General features: G+C 34.1%; 1 pseudogene; it reads right to left on the minus strand.

Moving 5' to 3' along the window:
* Positions 1-12,648: 12,648 nt before the first annotated feature.
* Positions 12,649-12,748, minus strand: LOC138821705 (U6 spliceosomal RNA; annotated as a pseudogene).
* Between the last annotated feature and the right edge of the window lie 1,524 nt (positions 12,749-14,272).

The raw sequence follows: 14,272 nt of genomic DNA on the forward strand, positions 1-14,272 counted from the left end.
TATATGATAACAACTTGAGCTGTACAACAGAGGAGAGTGAGAGGGGAAAGAATGATGGACCACATAGGAGCTATATGTCATTGGTATTGTGTTTCAAAGAACAGAAAGAATTCAGAGAAGAGAAGGAGAAAAATAAAGTGTCCTGAGACAAGTTTCTTTTTAATCCATCTAATAGTTTGTACTAGAAGTCAGTGAAAATTGGAAAAATTAAAATAGAAATTAAAGCATTGTGTATACTTGTTACAATGGAAAGAAATTGTAATAGGAATATGATAATTTCCAAAGTAATAAGAGAAAGAATAGTTAAACTCTAAAGGGAAAAAGAATGAAGAGAGAAAAGAAGCAAAGTAATACCTTAATCAATAACAAATACAAGAGTTTGGAAGTGGAAAGGCAGTGGAAATATTCTAAATAACAATAAAAGTTGCTAGTGTGGATAGAATATGGATCACATGTTATCATATATAATTTTGAAAAAGCATAGTAGGAATGAAAATTTGAAAGTCATGGTTTAAAACACTATTTGGATTATAACTAGACAGTATAGCTCGGTGGTAAACCATTGGCTTTGCATATGTGAAGCAATGGTTTGATCTCCCAAGCATTGCAAAGTACACACAAAGCACACACACACACACAAACCACATAAACACACACAAACACAAACACCACATACACACATTTGGAATATTGACTTTGACATATTGAACGGAGGAAATTATTACAAACAGTAAATGTATACTAATATATGAAATCATAATATTGCTCGTACTATTTAAAAGTATAGTAGAAATAAAATAGTCACAATATACTTGGATTTTAATAGATTAAGTAAATTGAAAATTAATAGAAGACATGAGAATCTTTGCAAATAAGTTTTAAATAATAAACATTTTGAAACATGTGTCCTATTATTTTGACAAAAGATTGATGTTACTGGTGTTTTAACACAAGATTTATAAAATGATAGCGAGGTGCTGTATATAGGGCTAGGGATAGTTACATCTATAATGATTATATATTATAATCTATAAAGATTATAATCTATAATGATTATAGATTATAGATTATAATGATTACACTCTGAATAGTTTTATAATAATGTCTCATAGTTTCCCGAATTACAAACCCTATTTTTCACTTCCCACCATAGCTAGAAAATGGATGCGACAAATCACCATGCCGATCTCAAACTTTTTTTAAAATTGAAGTACAAATATTTCCTAAAAGTGATCAGGTAATGAACCTTTCTTAATAAAGTATGTGCTTCTTGAAAATACAGTAAATATTTGTTACCTGGACAAATACGTTTATAACTATAAGAAAATAAATGTATTTAAATTCACTAACAATATAAAATTAAGAAAATAGTTTTAAATAGCCACATGTTGAATATTTTAAAAGCAAAGTATATGTGTCTGAATAATTTATATGTGTAAAAATCATGCAAAATTAATTTAAGTAATCCTACAGCTCTGAAAAAGGAATTACCCTAAAGAAACACAAGGAAACATTTAAGCTCAAAATTTGAAATTTAGAAAATAAAATGATGTAGGGGCTGGGTAGCTCAGTAGTAGAGCAATTGCCTTGCATGCATGAAGCCCTGAGTTCGATTCATCAGCACCACATAAGCAAAAAGAAAAAAGCCAGAAGTAGCGCTGTGGCTCAAGTGGTAGAGCTCTAGCCTTAAGCTGAAGAGGTGAGGGACAGGGCCCAGGCCCAGAGTTCAGGCCCCACAACCGGAACCCCCTCAAAAAAAAAGAAAAGAAAATGAAGTGTACTCTTTAGTTGACTTAACTAAGTGTAAATGCTCTGCATATCAGTTTTATAATAAAAAATGCATGAACAAAGAAAGCAAAAGTACCCATTGATCAATAGAAACGGCAAAAGCATCAGTAGTTGTTGTTTTGAGTGTACAAAAATATCATTGGAAGATATAACAATATTCCTTCCCTAAGAAATGTACTCATTACCTCATTTATGTAACTGTAACCCCTGTGTACATTACCATTACAATAAAATTAAAAATAAACCAAATAATATACCAATTAAGACTTCTTATAAGCCATTGGTTAAAAACTTTGTTAAAAATGCCCTAAATACCCAAGGAATATACTTTGATGTTATTATTTAAATACTTCAACTTCAGCAGAAAAGCAAAATGTTTAAAAACTGTTAGAAAGTAAAGTAATATATCAGAATATAATACTATTAGTAATAATCATAAGATGAATTTATAGTGGTAGTCAAATATGTAAGACATGAGGCAATTTGCATTCATTTGCACTTAATAAGTGAGAAAGAATATTCTAGGTGTTTTTAAATTATCATAAGTTTAATGAAGAAATTATTCTGTCACATCATATGATAATCAGATAAAGCTATTAGAGCAAAGAACAGATTGTATTAAGTTTTTGGATGTTAATGTATATACTTATTTTGGTTGTGGGAAAATGTGGGGATTTCAACTTGGGGTATACTGTTCTTGCAGGTCGGCGTCATATCAGTGGTTAATTTTAGGATAGGCGTTCCCTTTCCACAAGAACATGCACATGATCTGTCATTTTAGCCTTCCCATCATCAATGACATCATAGTTGTACACCAACTTGTCTAGCTTGCTACATTGACTTGCCTGGATCCACAATCCTTTCAACTTAGTCTCTAGATAGTGCAGGATGGTAGAAATCATCCAATTCACCCAGAGATAGATTGAGAATAAGTCCACTAAACTTTTGGCTTGGGTTCTGTTCTCAAGCCTCCTAAGTAGTTAAGAGTACACATGGGATCCCCTGGTGCCAAGCAGTAAGAATATTTTAAAGCAACTAGACATATATATATATATATATATATATATATATATATATATATATATATATATATATTACTTAGGCTTGTAAATACCTCAGGAAAAAAAATTAAAAGAGCAGTGAAGCATAGAGGACAAGCAGAATTTTAACTAGATACTCAGAGGCTGAATAAGCTTAGCTAGCTATTCTGGAGTCTGAGATCTGAAGACCACTGTTCAATCATGAAAATACAAGCGATTATCTAAAAAAAATGAACCAGAATTTTAGCAGTGGCTGAAGTAGTAGACCACTATCCTTGGGCACAGAAGCTGAGGAATAATTCCAAGGCACTATCAAGCCTCAATAATGATGAATGCATGCATGAGCATATGCACATGTGCGTGTACACAAACTCAAATGAGTATTTCAATGTGAAGTTCTTTATTTTTTACCTTGCTGTACTTTATTACCCTGTATTAGTTCACAAATTAACAAAATCAGCTAAGGACCTCTTTACATAAAATTGATCATGTTTCTCTAAAACCTACTCTCTTTTTGGTTGCCTGCTTTCATTTGACCCAAAAGTAAATTATTCAGGAAGTCAATTCTTCACTCTCAAGTCTGTAGTATTAGATTATTGTTTAGGTTCCTCCTAGCAATATGATTTTGTGAAATCCTGTATCAAGCAATATATTTCTTTCACTAGAAGAGAAACCTCTGTCAAACAATTAATAATAGCTTATTCTCCTCCTGACATTCATCTGTAGTTTTAATTTCTTCATATATTTCATGATCTGTCTGTGTATGACAAAGACTGCCATGAAAATAAAAACACCCTTCTCAGCACTTAGCATGTGTATACCATTCATAGATACTGAAATTGCTTTGGAATAAATAATGTTCACCCTGACTATCTTGAGAAAGAAGAATTGGTTTCTCAGCACTTTAGGTAAGAACTTGAGGGAAAGAAACAAAAGGAAACGTGAGGAACAACTCAACACATAGATTCAAATGAAACAAAACAATCCAAGAATACACAAACTAATTCAGTACTCAAGAACCTGCAGGAAATGCAAAGATTTAAAAAAAATCAACTATGACAATTTATGAAATTCGTGACTACATGGGAGTGCACTGTTGTGAGGATAGTGGCTAAAGCCAGACTGAACAGAAAGTTCTGTACACAATGCCATGCACCTGTTATTCTAAATGCCAGGAAGAATAACATCAAGTGGACTGAGGCCAAGTTCATACACAAATAGGATGCCAGTTTCTAGCTGAAAAATAATCAGGATAACTTAGGGCTGGGGGCATGACAAAGTGGTTAGAACACCTATTTGAAGGGAACAAAACACTCAATTCAGACTCTAATGTTAGGGGTATTAAAGACAAAAGCTATGATTTTAAATAATTAGAACAATTGTAACACTTGAGTATTTTAGTGGAGAAAAATCCATTAGAGAGATAGAATGAACCCACGTTCCAATTCTCCTTTGATAATGTTTAGTGGTACCTTGCAAATGAACATGGATGTGCCGTTGGGTGATGGAAATACTCTACTTACACCAGTGTAAATTAAATAGATTTTTTGAGTAGATTGTAGTTCTTGAACTAAGAACCTGAGTGATGTCCCTGAGCTTTTTCTCTCAAGGCTACCGCTCTAATACTTTGAGCCACAGTTCCAATTCTGATTTTCTGTTAGTTGTTTGGAGATAAGAGGCTCATGTACTTTTCTGCCCAGGATGGCTTCAAACCATGATCACCAGATCTCAGCCTCCTGAATAACCAGGATTCCAGGCATGATGCGTCGATGGTTTTCATAATTTAGTAAATTGAATAGTTACAGAAGTTATAAATTATCATTGTAACCTGTGTAATATACGTGTGTATGTATAGATCAATGCATACATTTAGAAATATATTAACATATTTTTGCATCTGCAGTAGATTTATGAAATCATCCTTCATTATAAAAATAAAATGGAAACAAAAGTTAATACAAAGTGAATTGTTACACGTTTCTTTTTGTTGATTAGAACATGAATTGTGAGAATCAGTTTGGGAAAAACATCTCTTCTTTCACAAAATGGATAATTGCTATTAATTCCAATCCATCTATTTGCCCATATTGTGCATCCTCACACATGAGTGTCAAAATCAAACAACACTTTTTACCTTTGTATTTAACTTACCTGTTATAATTTAGGGGATAGATGAAGTAATCAAATAAAGATTAAATTAATAGTAAGTGAGGCTATGAGTTAGAGCTGAAAAAGAATTTAAATATGACAATAACTAATTAATTGCATATTTCTTATTTTTACTGTGTTGTTATGTCCCTCATTCCCACATTAGGAAAGTACATAGAAGGTTCTCACTATATTATATGTAATTATTAAAAATGTATTGAAAGAATATGGACACAGTGTGGTTTTAGCTTATTGAGACCTGTATGGGGTAGTGTGTTTTTGAGGGCTTGCTGTACATTGTGATGGAGATGAAGGGAAGGATGTGCTTATTCTGGAAAACTGGCTAGAGGATTGCTCCCAGAAAGATAGTGATGAATTCTTCCAAAAGGTTACTGTAAAATCACTTTCAAAACGATGTTTACTACTGCACTATTCACTGCAGCCAAGTTATGAAAACAGCCCAGATGCCCTTTGGTGGAGAGATGGTTGGCAAAAGTGTGTCATATATACATATGTGGATTGTACCTATCCATTATGAAGACTGTTACGTTTTTGGAAAGAAATGGATAGATCTAAAAATATGTTAAGTAAACGAAGTCATAGCCAGACACACAAAGTACCCATGTTCTGTCTCATATTTGGAAGCTAGAACTTTATACAAGTTTACACAGCAATATTAACCAAATCATGCTATTTGTAGAGGAGTATTTTTTTTTTTTTTGTCGGTCGTGGGGCTTGAACTCTGGGCCTGGGAGCTGTCCCTCAGCTCTTCACCTCAAGGCGAGCGCTCTACCACTTGAGCTACAGCGCCACTTCCGGTTTTCTGGTGGTTTATCGGAGATAGGAGTCTCACAGTCTTTCCTGCCCGGGCTGGCTTTGAACCGTGATCCTCAGATCTCAGCCTCCTGAGTAGGTAGGATTACAGGCGTGAGCCACCAGTGCCCGGCTAGTAGAGGAGTATTTAGAAGATGTTATTTTTTTTATAAAATTGAACTTTTAATCCAACAAAATGAATACCAGGAAACTATCAGTTGGAAGATGCAAGGAGAAGTCAAAGGGAAGGAATAAAGAGAATTATGGAGGAAGAACGTGAAGACATAATATTCAATGCAGATAGTATGAAACTAGAAAAAATTAAAGTGTGGTGAGGTTTAGAAGGGTAGGGAAAAGTTATATAAAGATCCATTATACTAAAAAACATGATTTATTGAATAGAAATTCCCTTGTACAACTAGTTAAGATAATAAAAATATAATTAAAATCAATGAAGACATCTGATCTTAAACTGTGTTCTCTTTTTTTATGGGGGGGGGGTCCGGTAGTGGGGCCTGTACTCTGGGCCTGGGCACTGTCCCTCAGCTCTTCAGCTCAAGGCTAGCGCTCTACCACTTGAGTCACAGCGCCACTTCCGTTTTTTTTTTCTTTTTTGCTTATGTGGTGCTGAGGAATTGAACCCAGGGCCTCAGGCATGCAAGGCAAGCACTCTACCACTGAGCCAACTTCCCAGCCCTTAAACTGTTCTCTTAAACCATGAGTAAATATAATAATTTCCTCCTCCGAAATTTTCTTTGCAGGTATTTTAATCATATTGACAGAAAAATGATCAGTGCCATGAAGATCAATACATCACATAGCACATCATAAAGAGACACAATAAAAATCACAGTAAAAAAATGTTAGAATTCATCACATGATAAAATAACAGGTAGAATTTGCCAAATGCTAATTGATTGTTTTTCCAAGTACTTTACTTATGGTATCTAATTTAATCCTCACAATAATTACATAAAGTGGAACTACTTACATTTTTAATTCTCAGATGATGATATTGAAATCTTCAGAGTTGTAATTACTAGTACAACATTGCACACATGGTAAATGTTAGCCTGAGGTCCATCTCTGACTGTATCAATTAACCTTATTCTATTTTATGTATAAAATAATAGCATTTAGTCTACAAATTCTAGGAAAATTTCTCAAAATTATTGTGTACACTCATAATATTTCAGTTTATCTTTGTTAGAAAACAGGGAACTATAATATGAAAAACTAAAGTTCATAATCAATGCATATCTCCCTGGTGAAAGAAGTACTAAAGTATAACATTCTTGATTTCTAGCAGAAATCATATTCTATCCCTTCACTCAACACTGCACTGACTGGTGACCCTATCTCTGTTTAACACTGTCTTACTGAAAGAATGAGCTCCCCAATTCCTGATGGAAACAGTCTGCAGGAGTTATACACCAATCATTTCCACATTGTAGCTCATCTAAGTTGTTTACCATTCGAAGTATTTTGATTGCTTTTTATACCCAACATTTTGAGAGAAAGGTACTACTTTAAAATGCTATTAAATCAAGACTGATATTAAAATCACCTTTGACTCCAGATAAATATTTTACCTTTCGTGTACCCAAAAATGCAGTCTGACCTATCATTAATGTTAGGAATGAGAGGATAAAAAATCGTAGACAACAAGACCTAAGCATGAATTAAACCCTCTCCAACTTGTGAATACAATCGGTATAAAATGACATAAAGGTCTGGGAAGGTGGCTCAGTGTTAGAGCACTTGCCTTATATGCATGAAGCCCTGGGTTCGATTCCTCAGCACCACATAAGCAAAAAGAAAAAGCCACAAGTAGAGCTTTGGCTGAAGTGGAAGAGCGCTAGCCTTGAGCTGAAGAACTGAGGGACATTGCCCAGGCCAGACTTCAGGCCGCACTACCAGACTCCCCCCATCCCCCCCAAAAGACATCAATACTACTATATTTGTTCAAAATTTCTTATGATACTGAAGATTCAATTTAAAACTGTTAACACTTGAAAATAACTCATTTGCTTGGGAGTAGGAAACAACACACAAGATTAATCCTAATCATTTTCAAAGACATTTCTTTATACTACAAATTAACTCTTATAACTACAAAGATTCTAAAAATAACTGAAGCATAGTAATACAAAGGACATAATTTAATTTCATCATGTACATTCAAAGGACTGTGCTAATAGAAAACAAAGTTCTATTAATATTAGCTCACCCAATTCACTTCCATTCTTTTATTCTATATCTTTTAGTTTCATAAAAACTGGCTTTTTATAAAATGATGCATAAAAAGCCTATATACCCACTTACATTTTCAGATTTTAACGTTTATTTCAGACATGTCTTTAGCTGTGTAGTCAATTAACTGAAATAACACTAAAATATTCAAAGGGTTTTCTGAAATTGCAAGACTCGCTCTGGGATGTTATTTATATTGGAAAAGATATTCAAAAAGCCTTATTTGTTAAAGTTGTGATAGTTACTCCCACAAAAGAACAATTAATGAAGAAACATTTGTATGTACAAAATAACTTCAAATGCATACACAATCTGGAAGTGACACATACCTTTTGTTTGTTTTCGCAATGTATATCTAACAAAGATATCCACAATACTGATTTTCAGTCAATTATGATGGGAGATTCAAACCTCAGAAATACAGGGTTTATTATCTTAGTGTGAATAGATAAGATCTTACAAAGAAAGTTATTTTCAACACAAATCCGGAAAGAGTTTATCCACCTTGAGTTTCACAGGAATAACCAGAGAGTAATACCTGTTTGGTCAAGTTGGTCAAAATCACTCCATGAGTATATCTTAAAAGTGTATCCAATTTAAGAGGTCAAATACATATTTTGTACTGACAGTCATCTTATAGCAATAACTTACTACCTAATTATATGTGTATGTCCTTGCCTAACATATACTAAGAGCTGAAAGTGATCTCTTTTATCTTACTTAATGGTGTAAATGCTCTGAATATGATGATGTTATTATTTGACAAATAAAATGTACAGAAGGGTGGTTCCACTGAAATGAGAGGACGTAACACGGATAAATAACAACATTGCAACACAGCTCTTTTCAGCATCACTCTGTCCACATTGGCAAGCAACATTGCAACCGCACACACACACATACATATACACACACAAGTGCACACTTGTACACACACATATACATGCATGCCAAATTCATGGTTGATTGTACAAAAAAGTTCAAATAAAATACTAGTGATTAGGAAAAATGATAATTTGCCTTATTACAAAATAATACATAATCCCGTCACCACGGTTGTTACATTTTACCTGTTTCTCCACATGTGACCACTTAATTTATTTTTAGTTCATTCATTCATTCATTCATTCATAAGTTTGGTTCTAATACTAGAGCGTGAACTCAGGGCCTGGCTCTGTCCCAGAATTTGTTATTTTTTTTGTTTTAGTTTTCTCAAGGCCAGCATTTTACTGCTTATACCACAGCTCCATTTCAACCTTTTGTGGTTACATTCAAATTATAATCTAATGGACTTTTTTTTCTTGGTCTGGTTTCAAAGCACAATCATCCGATTTCATCTTTCTGATTAGGTAGGATTAAAGACCAGAGCCACCCGTGTGGCTCCTACTTTTTCCAACACTTACGTAATGCACATACTTAGATAGTAATTTAAAACTGAAAGCATAGAAGCAAGATGTACAGTGATGATATTGTCCTGTCAGAAATTCAAGTTAGTATTGTAAATTTCTTAATACCATACACAAAAAAATATTTAAGAAGAAATCTGATGATGTGTGTGTATATTTGTGTGTGTGGGTGTTTGTCTGTGCTGTTGCAATATGTTCCACATATAAGCACTGTGCAGGGGTGTCCAGCCATTCACAGTTATTGCATGAATATCTGCCTTGAGATACCAACTCTTGAACAATGTTTAGGTGTCCACTCTAGGCTTCCCGATGAAGAGGGGTATACTCATCCTCATCCCTAGCATTCATATGAGCGGCCTTTTTGGATAGTAGTCTCCACACTGTAGTAAGCTGCAAGTCAAGCACGCTAACACTGAGCCACCTTCCCAGCCCAAGGATTAAGATTCTTGTCTGTAATTTGGTCAAAGCTATGTCTCTTTATGTAGGCTACTAAAATGTGTTTACTAATTTCAAGTAAATACATAAATTCTATTTCCATCTCTTTTAAAAAATAAAAAAAAATGTTTGCTCTGTAAATTGATTAGAAGCATGGATTTTGTGGCTAGCTAGGTCATTGCACATCTATATCTCTTTCATGGTTCTCATAAACAATATAATTGCTCCATAATTATCCTAATTTATTTTGCTTTCATATTTTTGGTTGCATCATTTCACTTTCTGCTCTTCTATTTCCCAAAACAGCACCACATTCACAGAAAAATACAGAAGTGGTTCTGTGGCTCAAGTGGTAGAGTGCTTGCCTTGATTTGAAGAGCTCAAGGACAGTGACCAGGCCCAGAGTTCAGGCCCCACAACTAAGTTTAAAAAAAGAATCTAAATACTTGATAATTCTATTAACAGATCTGACTGAAATCAGTTGAATCACACCTTTTCTGTACAATGAAGGAATAGGTCCAGGCTAGGAAAGCAGCAAGAGAAGGCAGGGAGATTGTATCTTTGACAAAACTTTGTGGAAAATGGAATCAAGGATTACTTACTGGTGATCCACTTGCACTAGAAGCATAATTCTGAACTATTTCTTGCTGATTCTGAACTATTGCATTGATGATTATATTCTCCAAGAAGAAAAAGTGAAATTTAATTGGTAGCAAAGGACTACTAATACATTTTAACTTCTCATTAAGCATCTTCATTCATCAAAATCACCTGACGACAATAGACAGGACTATTTTTAGATGAAAACAAGTGTCTTTCAAAAAACAAGAATTTAGGTAGTCATACAAAGAACTTCTATTTTACTACTGCATTATACATTTTTTTCTAAGGTTGGATACCAACATTAGAAAGCTACTAGAAAGCTCTTAAAGCCCATATGTTGAATAGTGAGTTTTCTTACAATATAACATGGTATTTCCCAAATCATTCACATAGAAGGCATTGTTTCCTATTTTTTCATTCCTAGAAGAAGCTGCACATGAAGACACCACTGGTCCTCATTTTCAGTCTGTGCATTTGAATATGAAGGAAAATCTTTCCTCTGCTCTCTATCAATTTTCTTCTCTCCATTTAGAATAATTTAGAATAGTAAAAATGAAAAAAAGAGAAAATAAATCATGGTCAAAAATCATAAGCAGTAAATACACCAGATTTTTCTGAACAGTTCAACCAATGTGAACTATTAGGGAAATACATGGACATCTCATTCCCACTGGCACTCAAAGTCTCTGGTTAGGCAATTCTGATGAAGACAAGGAAAAAGATGAAAAAGTGAGGAATGGTATCAATTGCAAGAAAAAAATGGAGTAGAATCCAAACAAATTTCTTCTTTGGGATGCCGAAATTAATCTGCTTACTATGGTGCAGGGACTACTTTAAAAACAGGCCACCCAGATGAATACTAGGGATAAGGATGAGTATAACCCTCTTCATCTGGAAGCCTAGAGTGGACAATTAGACATTGTCCATGAGTTGGTAGCTCAAGGCAGATATTCATTCAATAACTCTGAATGGCTGGACACCCCTGCACAGTACTTATATGTGGAATAATACCAGAATGGCTTCTGTCTTACTTCATCATGATGCAGATACCAATCCCCAAACTAAAGGCCTCTTGACCCCTTTGAATCTTGCTGCTGGGAGTAGAAACAGCAAAGATACTCTGTATCTCCTTCTATTGAACCATTATATCAAACCAGGTCTGAAGAACGAGTTGGAAGAAACTGCATTTGATATTGCCAAAAGGATAAGTATGTTTCACTACCTATTTGAAGTTGTGGAAAGCTGTACAAATTGTTCTCCTAAGTCGTAATGGTTTGGTTAAGTTTCTTAAATTTCAAAAATGCCAGTCCATCCTTTGTGTCTCTACAAATTTTTTTTCACAATACAAAGCAACAGCAATATCTTACTTTAAAATATCATGGAATCCATGGTATTCTTCCACGTGAATTGCCTGACTTTGTTGGCAAAATGTATTCAAGAGTTGTTTGTGTACATCTATAATGACTTCTGCAGAGTTTGTGATTTTTTTTAAATCATAAATAATTTTAACTTATCTGTTGAAATGAATAGTATAGGAACTAAAGATGTTCCTGGTGCTTTTCTGAAAAATGTATATCTATGTTGGCATAATGTCCATAATCTATTTCATTCCCTCCTGGATATAATACTTTGAATTATACATTGTTATACAATGTATAGGTTCATTAATAAATGTGTCCTTTCAGATTGCATTCCATATAGAAGAAGTTTAAGATTCCTTTTTTTTCTTAGGTCCTTATATTTTTTTTTTTCTATGGGATAAAATGACAATGTTATCTAATTTCAAGTTTCGTAAAGCTTATGCTATGTAAAGGTCTTTCTAAGGTGAAGATTTAATACACTGATGTCAAACTAACATTTATTTCTGTGAATTACATGTATTGTTACACTTGTATTTTTTTAATCAACTTTTTTTTTAGGGGGGGGGTCCGGTCGCTGTCCTTAACTCTGGGCCTGGGCGCAGTCCCTCAACTCTTCAGCTCAAGGCTAGCGCTCTACCACTTGAGTCACAGCACCACTTCCTGTTTTTTTGTTTTTGCTTATGTGGTGCTGAAGAATCAAACCCAGGGCTTCATGCATGCAAGCAAGCCCTCTACCACTGAGCCACCTTCCCAGCCCCAACTTTTTAATAACTGTTTTTCATTTCTTGCATCAGAAGAATGAAAAATATGGAATACTTCACAAATTTTCATACCATCCTTGTGCAAGTGCCATGTTAATCTCTGTATTGTTGTAATTTGGGTAGACCTGCTGCTGAAGCATGGAGTATCCTCTTAATTTAAGTACTTAATGATGCAATCTTTATACAGGCATATATCCATGGTTGCCTATTTGTAACAAGGAACCCTTAATGTTCCTAAAAATGCTATTGATCTTATTTATCTAAAATTCTGTGTATAGTGGAAGAAACTTGTATCGTTTGGTCGATTGCTCCCATTTATAATTTTTTAATCAATGACTATTTTGTCATTTTCATTTTAAATTTGATCATACTTTTAAGCCTTTACAGCTAAATCCAAAGGTGATGGCTTTTCAGGTACTTATTTATCAACTCAGTTAGCTTTGTAGAGCTAATGGATTCAAAGTAAGCCTTGCTTAAGAGCTACTTCTAAACATCTGCAGCTTAAGATTTCCCAAATGAGGTCTTGCTGGGACAAATGTCTACGTTAACCTTTACCCTTCTTCCATATAGGAACAGACCAACCAGAATATCTTACCCTGACAGCATAGATTGTCTTACTGGAACAAAACTAATCTTAGTTACAAGGAATCATAGAGAGATGAACAGTTTGGACTGAATTGTTCAGAATGGAAGGTATTTTATTAAAATATAATTGCTTATTATACTTATCATTTCAAAAGTAGCTCAAGCCAAGAAGGTGAAAAAATTGTTCAAATGCATAATTACCTACTGTGCTGGCCTGTCTATCATCCAACCAGGCAGGAACTGACACTACTGACTTTCTATCACCAAATATTTCCATACCTCCTGGAGAAGTCCATACGTTTCTCCTCGATATTAAGCCTTAAATTGGTAATGTTTAATCACAGTGTTTCCTCTTGCCTCTAGGCTGTAAAGCAACAAATGGTAAAGCTTTAAGTCGAACTCTACCAAAAACGGAGGTAGAGATAATGGAATAACACTTTAAAACAGAGTTGGCTTTGATTCCCTCAGCACAACACAATAATGCAAAACAATTTTTATATTATATATACTTATATATTTTATATTTATATGTGCTAATTTTAAATTTCACACAGTGAACCTTAATAGAATTGATAATTAGACAAATATATTGACATTTATTCCCATAAATAGATTGGAATATAAATAATTAGGTTTAGAATATATACTAGAATATAAAAAGTATCAATGCAATAACTTCGTTATAAACTTGTGATACCTTCTATGTGTTGGTGGTCTTCTGAATTCACATTGCAAAATAACAGTATTGTTTTTGCTAATCTATAAGGGATTTTACTATGATGCTCTGTTTATTGTTTTAACTCGCTGGTCCCAAAATGTATTTCTCCATATTTCTGAAGCATTCTTACTGATTATACCCAATTTTGCTGATATTATGTCTAAAAGCTATTATTCTTCTGCAGGACCCACGGGTCCTAGGATACTAGATCCCAGTTATCTGCATCATCATATAACAAGGGCAAGACTTCTCACATAGGCCCATGCCACATGCTAACAGAAAATAATTGAAGACTCATCTAAATTTCTCATTTCCTATAATATTTCAGGGCCCCAATTCCTTACAAGAATTAGTAGTAATC

The sequence above is a fragment of the Dipodomys merriami genome, unplaced genomic scaffold (assembly GCF_024711535.1).
Source record: "Dipodomys merriami isolate MVZ:Mamm:240054 unplaced genomic scaffold, mDipMer1.0.p SCAF_93, whole genome shotgun sequence".
In the NCBI taxonomy this organism is placed as follows: domain Eukaryota; kingdom Metazoa; phylum Chordata; class Mammalia; order Rodentia; family Heteromyidae; genus Dipodomys; species Dipodomys merriami.